Consider the following 15,026-nt stretch of genomic DNA (forward strand, 5'->3'; position numbering starts at 1 on the left):
ATTTTATTCCTATCCTCAAAAAGCTTGGAGAGAAGCCTTCTGAACTCACAGAGATGGCAGAACTTTCTTATTCTCACAGAGATGGCAGACGTTTCCATCCATGGTGTTTTAGGAACTGTCCAACTACCCGTTTCACTATGGAGCTCATGAGAGTTCGTTAAAATAGAGAGATACTTTTGATCTCCTAGGTTGGGGTTGATGACCTCCTTATAATATCTTAGTTTTCTTTTAGCTGCTAAATCTTTCTCACACCACATTTTTTCTTTGAACTTAGAAGTAACAATATTTTTAATGTTATTAATGTTTTGCAATGCAACATTCTCGTCAATCTCCCAAGCAATGCAACATTCTCATGGATCTCCCAATGGTTTAACGAGGCCCTGGTGTCTTTATACTAGCCTAGCTTGAGCCTTAGGTGGTTTTGGCTCGAATTTAAAGCTAGTTTAGGAACTCTATGGTCTCCTATGTTATTGAGTTTGTGCTTGTACAACATAAGCCTAGCCATAGCTAAGCTCTCCATAGGGTAATGACCCACTTCTATAAGGAGAATACATCTCTCACATAATATATATATATAATGAAAAAAAATAAGATTGATCCTAACATAACTTAAATGTTTACCATGAGAAACAATGCACATTTTCTCATCACTTTTTCAGTCTCTACTTGTAATTTATTTGATGATTGTTATCCTATTTTAATATATTTGAAAGAAATACAATTTTAATTAAATAAAAAATAAATCGAAGAAAGATATAAAATATATATAATTTTATTTATATATTTGTAAATTTTAATAATTAATTTAAAATGAGTTTTTTTTTTAATTTAATTTATTATATTGAAAATAGTGACACTTGATAAGTGATAAATATTATCACATAATATTATTTAAAGAAAAAAATAATAAATATATACAAATCTATTTAATAACATTTAAATATTTAAATTAATTAGATTTAAAAATATTAAATCTTGAAATATCAAATACTATGAGAGATTAAATTTCTTCATTTATAATTTTTTTTTACGGTTTAAAAAAAAGATTACTTAAATATTTTCTTTAATTAAAGAAAAAATTGTCTCAAAATCATATAAAAAATTTTAAATATAAAAACAAATCATTTCAAAATTGAATATATAATTTATTAATTTTATGTTGATTATAATTCAGAGAAATCATTCCTACTTTATCCAAAAGCCAATACAATAATGTTATAAAGCAAAATTAAAACAAAAATATAAATCTATATAGCATATAACAACCATTCTAGATATCCCCATTTAACATATTCATCTCTCACGCATATATATCCTTTTCAATGTCATTATCATTATAAAAAAATTATATCATTTTTCCATATTCGAAAACACTCTAATGAAATCATTTTACTTTTAGGAATAAAAATGATATTAAATTATTTTAATCAATATACATGTAAGAAAGAATTACTTTTAAACATAGAAATGATATTAAATTATTTTAATCAATATACATGTTAGAAAGAAATATTTTAATGGCAAAATAACTCTATTATAAAAAATAAAATAAAAAATAAAAAAATGTACCATTCTCCCTGTGGAAAGATTGTGACAATGTCGGGATAGATGTCCTTATCGCGTGTTACAAAAGTGGATTTGTTGGTGTACATTGTTATTTTGATCACCAAGTATATGTTTTTTTTCATGGGTATATATTTAGTGTTGCACTATGTGAGAAACGTGTACGATATTTTTTATTTCAGTATCAAAAAAGCTATATAGTATTATATATAAATTCCTGTTACAGAAATGCATGTAATAGAGAAAATATCTTATAAATGTTTCCTGCCTTATAACAGTATATGCAAGACCGTAAAATACGGGAACAATTTATAGATACCAGAAAGTGACATATACCCACAATCAGCGATATATAAAAAATAGAGATACCTAAGCAAAATACAGATGATTGATAGTAGGTTCATGATACATACCAAGACATTTTGATATTTCCTATATACCCGGCATTGAGAATTGTTGAATTTGATGCGTGACGGTCCCCACTGTGATGTTCAGATTCCATATTTTGCATTGAGAGAGCAGTCCTTTCTTTGATAATTCATCTGCGATCATATTCTGGGATCGGTTGACATGGGCGATGGAGAAATCCTTTGTAGATTTCCAGATAGAGGAGATTCTATACATCCATCTGGCTAGATTGACATTTTTTATGGAGTGTTTACCGATAACATGATCTATTATGATTTTAGAGTCTCCATAGATCCAAAGGGCTTCAATATTCAGGAAAGAACAAAATAAAAGAAGTCCATATAGAGCCATGGCTTCAGCTTTATTGTTTGTCCCTGCACCCCCGTTCCAATATATTGCATAGTGCTGGTCCTCCAGAATATTTATGGAAACTCCACATGCACATATTCCATCTTTCGCTGCCCCATCAAAATGTGCCCTTGGATATAATAACTGAGAAGGTGAAATATCAATTGATTTTACATTTACTTGCTGGGGAATGGAGGATAGGAGAGTGTGATATAAAGAGATGATATGATCAAAAACGTTTTTGAAACTCTCCTTACAATCTTGAAAAATAACCTTATTCCTCCATTTCCAAATAGACCAGAACACAATAAGAGGGATAGGCCACCATATCACTTTCTGTATAGTTGTTGGGACTCAGAAATGGCATATTTTCATCCACCTTTTTCTTCACTATTCCTTACATTTCATCATCCCATTAACCTTTTATCATATCAATTTCATAAATACATTTGGGTTTCACCTTCTTATTTTCCATTTTATTCATTTTTGTATTACAAGTGAATTTATGATTAAATATTAGAAAATATACATACTTTTATATATATCTCAAGAATATGTGGGTTTTGTGATGTGTAGGAAATATGTGAAGAATTAATTCCAAGAGACTTCTCAAATATCTCTTCCACCATATTAAGGAGATAATTATGCAAGCCTATTCCTAAGGAGAAAATCATGGAGGATTTGGTTGGCATATCTTATCCATATCTCCTCCACCATATTAAGGAGATAATTATGCAAGCCTATTCCTAAGGAGAAAATCATAGAGGATTTGGTTAGCATATCTTATCCAAGATATGTGAGAGATTTGTGGACGATTCAAAGGGATCATATTTTGTAATAATGGGAAAGTAGTTGAAAATGCTTGAGAGATTTGTGGAGGATTCAAAGGGATCATATCTTGTAATAATGGGAAATTAGTTGAGAGTGCTTGAGAGAATATTGGATATGTAATTATGAGATGGTTATCTTCCTCATGTATATAAGAGAGTGCTCTCTCTTCATATTGATAATGATGAATAATGAAAGGAATTCTTATTTTTTCATATTTTATTGTTATGCTTTCATAATTTGTAATTTGATTCTTGTAATATAATTTGAGATAGTTTTATTGTTGTGAGCTCACATATGTTGTTTGTCATTCAAATTCTTCACATGTTGTATTTCTTTTCCAATTCAGTTGGGGGGGGCACTATATTCACTACATATTCACTACCATGATTCCATTTCTTCACCACTATCAGTCCATTTTTCTCATTTACCATTCACCAACATTTGTTTTCCAATGATACTTTGTTGCACTTTGCTTCATACGCAATATTGGCATGCTTCATTAATATTACAAAAGGGCTTTCGTATGCACATTATGATTTCCAGTGAGTGTTTACATTATTATTGAAGAAAAGAGAACAGAAAACGAAATGAATGTTGTTAACACAAGAACCAACATTCTTTGTATTCATGGTTGTCACACAAGAAACAACCATAAGAAAATGTAAGTTGTTACTCATGTCTTTCACATATCCTGGAAACATTCATTATTAAAAGACATCATCATGTAAAAGCCAAAGTTCAAGATGCCAAATGTTCTTAAAGAGACCCATGCATGGGTGTATGAGGACATGCAACAAGTTCCGTTGGGGAGGATGTTGGGACTCAGAAATGGCATATTTTCATCCACCTTTTTCTTCACTATTCCTTACATTTCATCATCCCATTAACCTTTTATCATATCATTTTCATAAATACATTTGGGTTTCACCTTCTTATTTTCCATTTTATTCATTTTTGTATTACAAGTGAATTTATGATTAAATATTAAAAAATATACATATTTTTATATATATCTCAAGAATATGTGAGTTTTGTGATGTGTAGGAAATATGTGAAGAATTAATTCCAAGAGACTTCTCAAATATCTCCTCCACCATATTAAGGAGATAATTATGCAAGCCTATTCCTAAGGAGAAAATCATGGAGGATTTGGTTGGCATATCTTATCCATATCTCCTCCACCATATTAAGGAGATAATTATGCAAGCCTATTCCTAAGGAGAAAATCATAGAGGATTTGGTTAGCATATCTTATCCAAGATATGTGAGAGATTTGTGGAGGATTCAAAGGGATCATATTTTGTAATAATGGGAAAGTAGTTGAAAATGCTTGAGAGATTTGTGGAGGATTCAAAGGGATCATATCTTGTAAAAATGGGAAATTAGTTGAGAGTGCTTGAGAGAATATTGGATATGTAATTATGAGATGGTTATCTTCCTCATGTATATAAGAGAGTGCTCTCTCTTCATTTTGATAATGATGAATAATCGAAAGGAATTCTTAGTTTTTCATATTTTATTGTTATGCTTTCATGATTTGTAATTTGATTCTTGTAATATAATTTGAGATAATTTTATTGTTGTGAGCTCACATATGTTGTTTGTCATTCAAATTCTTCACATGTTGCATAGCTTTTCCAATTTCCTGCTTTCCTAGTTAGTGTTTCAATGCTTTTCTAGATTAATTTGATTTCAGTAATTTAGATTAGATTAGATTAGTTCCACTTCAGTCCTGCACATATAGTGCATGTGTCTCGTAAGTCTACGGACCTCGGATTGACAAATTAAATAGTTGGGCAAATACTACAACAAAATTAAACAATAATATTTTCACCCAACATTTTGGTGTCGTTGCCGGGGAGGCACGATGGATTGAAGTTTAGTTTGATTTTTCATGCAAGTGTGTTTAGACATGTTCCTAACTCCGAGGTGTTAAGGCGGTAAGACGTGGGGAACAGCCTATGCATCGCATTCGAGATACCGTAACGGGCTCGACCTCTTATGGATCAGGGCATGTAGGGTGTGTTTACATTTATGCAAGTGTGAATTTCAATTTCTGCAAGTGTGTTTGATTTTCGCAACTGTGAAGAGTGTTTGATGAATTCATGGTTCATGGTTGTAATTGAAGAATTCAATTACTAAATTAATGAGCAGTCCTTGTAAGAGGGTTTAATTGAGTATTGAATTCAAGATTATTTCTGTGGTCCTTTTGTTTTTAATTCAATTTTTAGTGTGCTGATTTCGAAGAGTTTTGTGAACTAAAACCTTGTAAAAGGATTAAAAGCTCAGACAATTATTAGCACTCTGTTTTTAGTATGTAAGAATTCATTTTTCAACATGATTTTATAATGAGCGTCAGCTTGGAACTACTCACTCAGATCCTTGCAGAAGTCGGAATCTCCTCTTCCCTGGAAAAGGAGATCTTGACAAGAATTGAAAGTTCAACTACTCCCCAAGAAACAAACGAAGATTCAACATCTGAAGAATCCTGCATATCTGATGGTGAACAATCATTCAAACAAGAGATCAAGGAAGAAGAACAACAGATCGGAGAAGAAGAACAGGAGTTACAACATGATCTAAGTGAGATAAACTGTGCTTATCAAAGCTTTATCGAACAATGGTTGCAGGTAAGTACTACATTAGATTCATTTTTTTATTTTTTAGTTGATTTGCAGTTACAGCAACTAGACTCATTCACTTTCAAATATTTTCATCCATCATTTAGAAAATTGCTTCTGGATATATTGTTGTTACTGTTACGTGAATGGATTCATTGAAAGTTTAATTACACGTAACTAATTTTTTTTCTAATTAATATAGAGTAGGTAGGCTTTCATTTTTAGTTTTTACTTTCATTTTCAGTGTTGCTTTTACCTAGAATAAGTATGCTCTCCTCCACGCTTAGTGCGATCGCGAGGATTAGAAAATAGGGATGATTTAGACTAATTTCAGGAATAAATAAATTCATGTTTTGCAATATGCTTCATCAAAAACATCTTTCAATATGCAAATCATTATGTCCATTTGTTAAAAAAAAAATTAAGAGAAAGTTTAGTTTCTTTCTAAACTTTAGTTTTTCATTGATTAAAAAAAACTAACCATTGTTGTTTTTGTAAAGATAGGGTTAATTTCATTTTTTTTAGACTTTAAAAAAAGAAAATAATAATAATAATAATAACACTAATAAAAATAAAAAAATAAATAAATAAATTTCACTACCAACAATAAAACAAATCATATAAAAAATTTTAAACAACAAAATACAAACAAATAACAATAAAAAAATCGAAAAAAATGCAAGGACAAATGCCTAAGGCCGAGTGTTGAAGCTACTACCAACGCAAACTTGAGGTCAAAGCACACAAAATCTGCAAAAATCCATAAGAAAATCGGGCTTTCTGAGAAATTCAAGCTTTTTGTCCACGAAGTAAGGAAGAGATAACGCCAATTCAATTTTGTGGAGGGGGAAGTTTTATCTTGATATCCTGGAAATTCCCGCAAACAAATCCGATAGCTTTCTCCTGCTTTCAAACTAGGAATTATGTTCTTTATACCATTGCATGCATTGTAATTTTTCTGCAATCAACCTTGATAGATGCCCAGTCCATTGGAGTTTGCTACGACATAGCTGTTGATAACCTGCCTCCGCCACTGGCAGTGGCAGGAATGTATACACAAGACAGCATTGGAAAAGTGAGAACGTTTGACACTCAGTTCTGAAGTTGCAGACACTATACAAAAAAATTCTAGATTTTCTTTACTCTTTAGGTTCTCCTTTCCTGATCAATGTGTACCCTTATTAGAGTTACTTGTCAGGCCATAACATTTCTCTTGACTACGGCATTTCTCTTGACTACGCTTTGTTCAGACCCACACCCCCTTTTGTGGATGGAGATCTGATTTATAACAATCTGTTTGATGTAATGGTGGATGTCGTAGTGTCCACCATGGAAGCCATGGGCCAACCTAACTTTTCTATCATTGTCACAGAAAGCGGTTGGCCTTCCAACGGTTGTAACGATGCTGCGACAGTAAGAAACGCAGAGACTTACAATAACAATTTCATTCAGCATGTGCTGTCTAGGGAGGGAACGCCCAAAAGGCCGGGACAAAGCATTGAGTCATTCGTTTACGCTATGTTCAATGAAGATCAAATGTCTGGACCTATTACAGAGCAACATTTTGGACTGTTTTACCCCGACACGAAGCTCCCAGTCTATCCCGTTAACTTCACAGTAAGTCAAGACCAACCCCTACCATGATCTGTTATTTGCAAATAAGAAATAATAGATTGCATGCATGGCCCAAAAAAAAATAATAAAATAAAATAAAATAAAATTGCCCTCATTTATTCATAAACTGACTACTTGTTTCCTAAAAAATACAAAAGCCTTTTCAAATGTTTTAAATCAATTTTCCTGCAAACCAATAAAAACATTTTGAAAAAGTATTGCACAATCAATGAGTACATTGCATGGGGACATGCAATATTTCTAGTTGGGGGGAAATAGAAGTATGTTGGATTTCTTTTTTGTGAATTTGTGGGCAAAAGTTAGGATGCATATACTAACAAGATAAATGAGATTGGTGTTGTGTAGGACAAAGAGAAGCTTATGCAGAAATCTCAGCTCAACATTACGATGCGACACCTTTTTCATCCACCATTAGTGTAACTTTGAAAAATAATTAAAAAAAATGGACATTTCATAAATTCTTGAAAATGAGCTAATTTGTTTTTGAGTCACTTCATATAGGAATGATCAATGGAGATAGAACACAAAGGTGACAATTCTTATGCAGGAATGGTGCTAAGTTTTTCAGAGTGAAGAAAATCTAATGCAAAAGTGATTTTTCGAAATCACAATGAAACATGCATCATTGGACGCTTGAAGGAACTAATTCTTCACTGGACATATCATGACATTTTCCACTACACAAAAATCCTTTTGCGTCATGACTACTCACGCCTAGACCATCCTTATGTTGTAGCAATATTCCATTACCTTATCTTTCACGACTTCATGCACGCATATTTTTCTGAATCACATACATTCCTTTATCCTTTTCAGTTTATTTTTTCCTTTTAGTTTTCCTTTTGAATAAAACTCATTCCCTTTCCATGATTACATTGCCTTGTTTTCCTCGCCATGCTGATCCACACTGCTTGTCCGTGAGTTCTTTCCATTTATAGTCCTACCAAATTGTTTTGTACAAACTCGCGTTGACTGATGAGGGATTCCTTAAGCCCCACCTTTCAACAAGTCTTGCCCCATTGACATCAGCACCTTATCTGGGAAATAGACTAGAGTTCATTTTGGGTACCTTGAGACTTGCATGCCTCAATGGCAAGTTCTCTCGCTAACAATCATGGGAATACATCAATTTCCTTGATCGTCAGATCTTGCAAATGGCTCGACGTCAACCCCTCTATTCGCATTTTGCAAGATGTACTCGGGTACCTTGGCACTCATTGACATCAATGGTGAGTTGCCTCACATTGGTTAACAACATGCATCAATGGCCGGTAATCCAATGATTTCTTTTCATGCTCGACATCGACACATTCTTTCTCATGATTAGAATTGTACCAAGAAGTTTAGTAGCAGGTGAAGACTATACACTTTTTCACGACTCCCTCAGTAGTTACAGCAACATGAATTCTGATCTATGAGAGTACCACAGTTCCACTTTCAGCGTTTATCTTTTCCATGATTCAACATCAGCAGTTCAGATTCCTTCATTTCCCAAGATCCGGTTACAACAACATCTGTCACATTTTCCTGATCCAGCAGCAGCAGTAGCTACATTCCTATTGCATAGTTCATCATTCTTGGGTAAGTAGAGGTATGTTGTTTTCTAATCTTTAATCATGTAATTCCTCATATGCTAACTTGAATGTTTTGGAAAATTCCCTCACCATGCTACATTTCCTTTCATGAGCAATGTCAAGTTGCATGAGGACATGCAACCAATTCAGTTGGGGGGGGGGGGGGAGGAACTATATTCACTATATTCACTACCATGATTCCATTTCTTCACCACTATCAGTCCATTTTTCTCATTTACCATTCACCAACATTTATTTTCCAATGATACTTTGTTGCACTTTGCTTCATACGCAATATTGGCATGCTTCATTAATATTACAAAAGGGCTTTCTTATGCACATTATGATTTCTAGTGAGTGTTTACATTATTATTGAAGAAAAGAGAACAGAAAACGAAATGAATGTTGTTAACACAAGAACCAACATTCTTTGTATTCATGGTTGTCACACAAGAACCAACCATAAGAAAATGTAAGTTGTTACTCATGTCTTTCACATATCCTGGAAACATTCATTATTAAAAGACATCATCATGTAAAAGCCAAAGTTCAAGATGCCAAATGTTCTTAAAGAGACCCATGCATGGTTGCATGAGGACATGCAACAAGTTCAGTTGGGGAGGGTGTTGGGACTCAGAAATGGCATATTTTCATCCACCTTTTTCTTCACTATTCCTTACATTTCATCATCCCATTAACCTTTTATCATATCATTTTCATAAATACATTTGGGTTTCACCTTCTTATTTTCCATTTTATTCATTTTTGTATTACAAGTGAGTTTATGATTAAATATTAGAAAATATACATATTTTTATATATATCTCAAGAATATGTGAGTTTTGTGATGTGTAGGAAATATGTGAAGAATTAATTCCAAGAGACTTCTCAAATATATCCTCCACCATATTAAGGAGATAATTATGCAAGCCTATTCCTAAGGAGAAAATCATGGAGGATTTGGTTGGCATATCTTATCCATATCTCCTCCACCATACTAAGGAGATAATTATGCAAGCCTATTCCTAAGGAGAAAATCATGGAGGATTTGGTTAGCATATCTTATCCAAGATATGTGAGAGATTTGTGGAGGATTCAAAGGGATCATATTTTGTAATAATGGGAAAGTAGTTGAAAATGCTTGAGAGATTTGTGGAGGATTCAAAGGGATCATATCTTGTAATAATGGGAAATTAGTTGAGAGTGCTTGAGAGAATATTGGATATGTAATTATGAGATGGTTATCTTCCTCATGTATATAAGAGAGTGCTATCTCTTCATTTTGATAATGATGAATAATGGAAAGGAATTCTTAGTCTTTCATATTTTATTGTTATGCTTTCATGATTTGTAATTTGATTCTTGTAATATAATTTGAGATAGTTTTATTGTTGTGAGCTCACATATGTTGTTTGTCATTCAAATTCTTCACATGTTGTATTGCTTTTCCAATTTCCTGCTTTCCTAGTTAGTGTTTCAATGCTTTTCTAGATTAATTTGATTTCAGTAATTTAGATTAGATTAGATTAGTTCCACTTCAGTCCTGCATATATAGTGCATGTGTCTCGTAAGTCTACGGACCTCGGATTGACAAATTAAATAGTTGGGCAAATACTACAACAAAATTAAACGATAATATTTTCACCCAACAATACTCCACCATGCAGATGCATCTTTAATGGATGAATGAACGGTGTAATTAAAACCAATATATGAGGCCAGTTTCTTCCAAAAAACCTGGGAGTGAAAACAATTTAAAAAGATGGGCAGATTGTTTTCTGTCTCAGATAGGCATATAGAGCAAATCACAGGATCGTGCCAATTTTTCTTTTGCAGGTTGTCACAAGTGAGATTTTTGTTGTGATACAGAAGCCATGAGAATAAGATAATCTTGTATGGGCACCCAGACTTCCAGAATGAATATGGAAAGATATTATCGGCAAGAGAATATTGATCCTTTGTTATGGAGAGATATATATCTTTTACAAGAACATTTATCTTACCACCCCTACCCCTCCAGACAATGTCGTCCTCTTCTTCAGATATGTATGTACCTCTACTCTTCATTTTCCAAATGATCTCATTCCATTGTGGTGCGAATAAACCATTAAGGCCCAAGGCATTAGTAGATTTCCAGTTGGGTATAGCACCCTGCCATTCGTCAATACCCTGTGCCCAATAGAAAATGCCTTTTTGATGGAGAATATGTAAAAGCTGAGAAGTAGGAGAAACTTCTTCTCCTCCCATAATATGATCAAGACCAATTAAAATTCTATTCCCTGACTGAAAATTCCACACAAGGTTTTTGAAAAAGAACTATTGAATCTTGTGAAAACTCCTTCATATAGCAGATCCTCGAGTAGGCCCAAATGATCTATACCTGAACCAAAAAGATATATCTCTGTTCCCTATGTATTTTATTCTGATGGCATTACTCCATATACTTTTCCCCAATACAGCTTTCCATAATGATTTACACAACAAGGCAAGACCAAGTTTACGTAGGTCCATGATACCCCAACCCCCCATCTTTTTTGGGAGGGTAAGGTTTGAAAGCTTGGACAGGTGGAATTTCCTTTTTTCCTTACAGCCCCCCCATATGAAAAATGTCGTTAATTTATTCAGTTTATGAATGATACTGGCCGGAATATAAAATAAGTGGGCCCAATAAACCAAGAGTTGGGCCAGTACAGATTGCGTTAGAATCATCCTTCCTGCCAAAGAGAGACATTTATACTCCCAGCCAGCAATTCTTTTGTAGAATCTGTTAAGGATCCATGTCCAATCTGATATAGAATAACCTATTGGTTTCAGATGATAGCCCAAATATTTCATACCCTCTTTAATAGATTTAGCTTGAATATTGAAGAGATGGGACAGGTATTCAATTTCTTCCATATTAACATCCCCATGATGAAAAGATGATTTACCTTCATTTATATTTTAGAAACTATTATATTTTTAGAGATATTTTAATAAATTTAGGTTAATTTTAATTTTGTATCAAGAGCGAAGTGTTTTGTTTTGTTTTTGGTCCTATTTTAAGATTATTAATAAAAATAATTGTACATTTCTTTTGTATTAATCAATTCATTATTAAAATATTTTAATATAAACTTTTATATATATATTAAAATTTGATATTAAATTGTTTCACTTAATTTAAATATTAAAATACTTAATTTATGATGTATATTAAAAAATATTTTTATTATGATTTTATTTTTAGATATTATATATTAATTTCATATTAAACATATTTATATTGGAAATTTTCTCTTCTATATATAAGTAATATGAAATTATTTTAGTTAAAGTAGAAATTAAAATATTTTATTTATGATCAATATTAAAAGATAAAAATAAAAATAGTTATTATTACTCTTTTTAATGCTATTTATTAACTCATGTTGAGTATGAAAAGAATTACACAAATTTCTTATTCTGAATTATAAAATGTTTCTTTGAGACCAATTAAAAACTCATGCAAAAATTAGAATATTTGTTAATTAACTTTATAAATATTGCAATATCAATGATGTTTGTACAAGAAAAGTTGTGTTATTGATTAATAATTAATATATGATTTATATGAAGGTTTAATATTTGATGTTTTGTAATTATATAATAATAATTTAAAGTTCACTATGTCTGGTATCTCATTGTAAGATGATCACATATGATTTAGAGTGTGGTCATGTGACACATCATAAAATTATAGATGAAAATAATAGTTTTTCAAAATGGAGTGTTCTAACACCCCAAGCTAAGTGAAAATCACTGTAGTTACTGAGTTTTAATTTTTATGTTTTACTACATTAAATTCTTAATTTGTGTTGTTAAAATAACAATGACTCAAGCTGGAAGGCCAATATACATTTGGTTACCTAATTAATGGATAATTAGGAGTTCAGATATGTTAATAAAAATAAAATTGTTTCCAGTAGTTAAAAGAAACAATTGTCAAGAAACAATTATCATCTACCCTAGAAAGGGAAATATAGATGGGGAAAGAATCCAGTGAGAGATCCTAGAGCTGGGTGGAATAAACCAGTGGGAAAACACTCAAGGATAGTCTCAAAAGGTACAGGACTTGAGGCTGGACAGTGAAGTCCTGAGGCCCAAGGTACCCGACTGTAGCTAGATATATTTACTAACTGTAAAGAAACAAAAGTGCTCGGGGGAGAGTCTGGACGTAATTGCCACACTCGCGGCTGGGAGGAGAGACTTTCCAGACAAAATTGGAGTTATATGTTTACAAGCAGTAAGCAGATAAGTAACATAGAATTATTTCATAAATGATAGTGAATTATAGGAATTATTCATTAAAGTACTGGAACAAATTAAGGGAGAAACTTCTTGAAAGTATATCAGAACAGAAAACAGAGTTGAAGATACTAATCAGGAATAAACAGTAATGCCTAAAAGATAACCAATATACAAGCATTGCATGAAGAGTGTTTCCCTATATTGAGTGTTTCCCTATATTAAATAGTTACAGTACATAATCTTAGACTATAGAGAAATCCCTTCCATTAAACTGTGTGAACAATTCCTTAGATAAATTATAACAGAGAAAAGAACAATCTTGGTAATAGTAGTTCCGGAGTTTCTGAACTAATAGCATAAGAAACCATGCATAACATTTATAAAGTGATTATCTATCTATCTTCTAATCTGTTGCTCGAAATAAGAAAGAAACGGGAATAAACATTGCAGTCTTTCGAAAGAACGGGCAACAAATAGAAAATTATATATATATAATTCCCATTCCTTTAAAAGTATAAGCATGTACATGGACGGTAGCAACCCGCATAACTTAAGTACTCCACAAGCAATTACTCAACAACCTGAATGTGCCAATATTAAAACAAAAAGCAAACTATCAAATTCATAACCCTATCGGAATATTCATCAATAGAGAAACACATTCAATATTAAAACATAAAGCAAACTATCAAATTCATAACCCTATCAGGATATTTATCAACAGAGAAACCCTATTCAGCATCAATTCTCAAAAATAAAAAGGCAGCCATGTAAAACATTGTCTGGGACTCATATACAGTCAAACCCTCGTGCATGCCAAGTAAACCGAATTTAACTTTTATACACAAAATCTAAATAAAAGAGGCATTTGAAAAGTTCAAGCATGAGCCTCTGTCGACAATCAAATCATCCACTTAGTATTTCACAGCACAATCATATATGGAACCAGAGGAGATGTTTCCTAACCTGAAAGCAACCACGAAGCAGACAAGCCTTAAGAACTTCAGCATACGTTGTTGTAACCACGAACAGAGCCGAGTCTTGGTGGTAGCTTACCTACAAACCAATACCATCAATCACTGAGTAGTTAGGAGTGAAAAACTTACTAAGAAAGCCAAAAAAAATTAATGACCAAAGGGCGGTAGTATTACCTGAGCTTGGAGGGCTTCCATCGATGGTGGTCTGCCTTCCTTATAGCAAAAGTTATTAATGAGTCAGAGCTAGAATCTAGACTGTAAAGCACTGTAAAAGACGACCAGAGGAAACAAAAAAAAAAACGTATGCTTACCTTCATTAAACCAGCATCGGTCCCGGTCACCTTTCGTAGAGCCAGAGCATCCTCGAACCACTCCTGAATGGTGAAAGCCATTAGTTAGCCACCAAACCAATCAAAAGATGGAAGAAGAAACTAAAATCAAGTCGCATGGGAAACTTGAACAATGTGAAGGTAGGTGGTTAGGGATACCTTGTGGTGACAAGTTAATTGATGTCACCATAGCCAGCCTGAAACCCGCAGGCCAAACCAGTTGCAGAGCGGCAAGAACCTCTAACATACAACAACAAATGACCTCCCATCTGGCCTGACGCAGTGAAGCGGGTAGTTGGGTAAACCCTAAACCCTTCTCACCGTCGGATCGCCTCCCGCAAATCAACGGATGAGAGTTAAGCTAACTGTCACAGACAGTCTTGTCTCGCTGACAAATGCAGGTATTAGGACAAGCCTTAGTTATGTCGCGTGTCCCGGCGTACAATGGATATTTAATCGTAAGTTGTGTTA

At 33.0% G+C, this 15,026-nt stretch overlaps 1 pseudogene; it reads left to right on the top strand.

The window, feature by feature from the left end:
- Positions 1-5,770: 5,770 nt before the first annotated feature.
- On the top strand, positions 5,771-7,415 carry LOC149224511 (glucan endo-1,3-beta-glucosidase, acidic pseudogene; annotated as a pseudogene).
- The last annotated feature ends 7,611 nt before the right edge of the window (positions 7,416-15,026 follow it).

This window comes from Pinus tabuliformis, chromosome Q, assembly GCF_031772625.1.
Source record: "Pinus tabuliformis cultivar Carrire ecotype Pingquan chromosome Q, CPIR1, whole genome shotgun sequence".
In the NCBI taxonomy this organism is placed as follows: Eukaryota; Viridiplantae; Streptophyta; class Pinopsida; order Pinales; family Pinaceae; genus Pinus; species Pinus tabuliformis.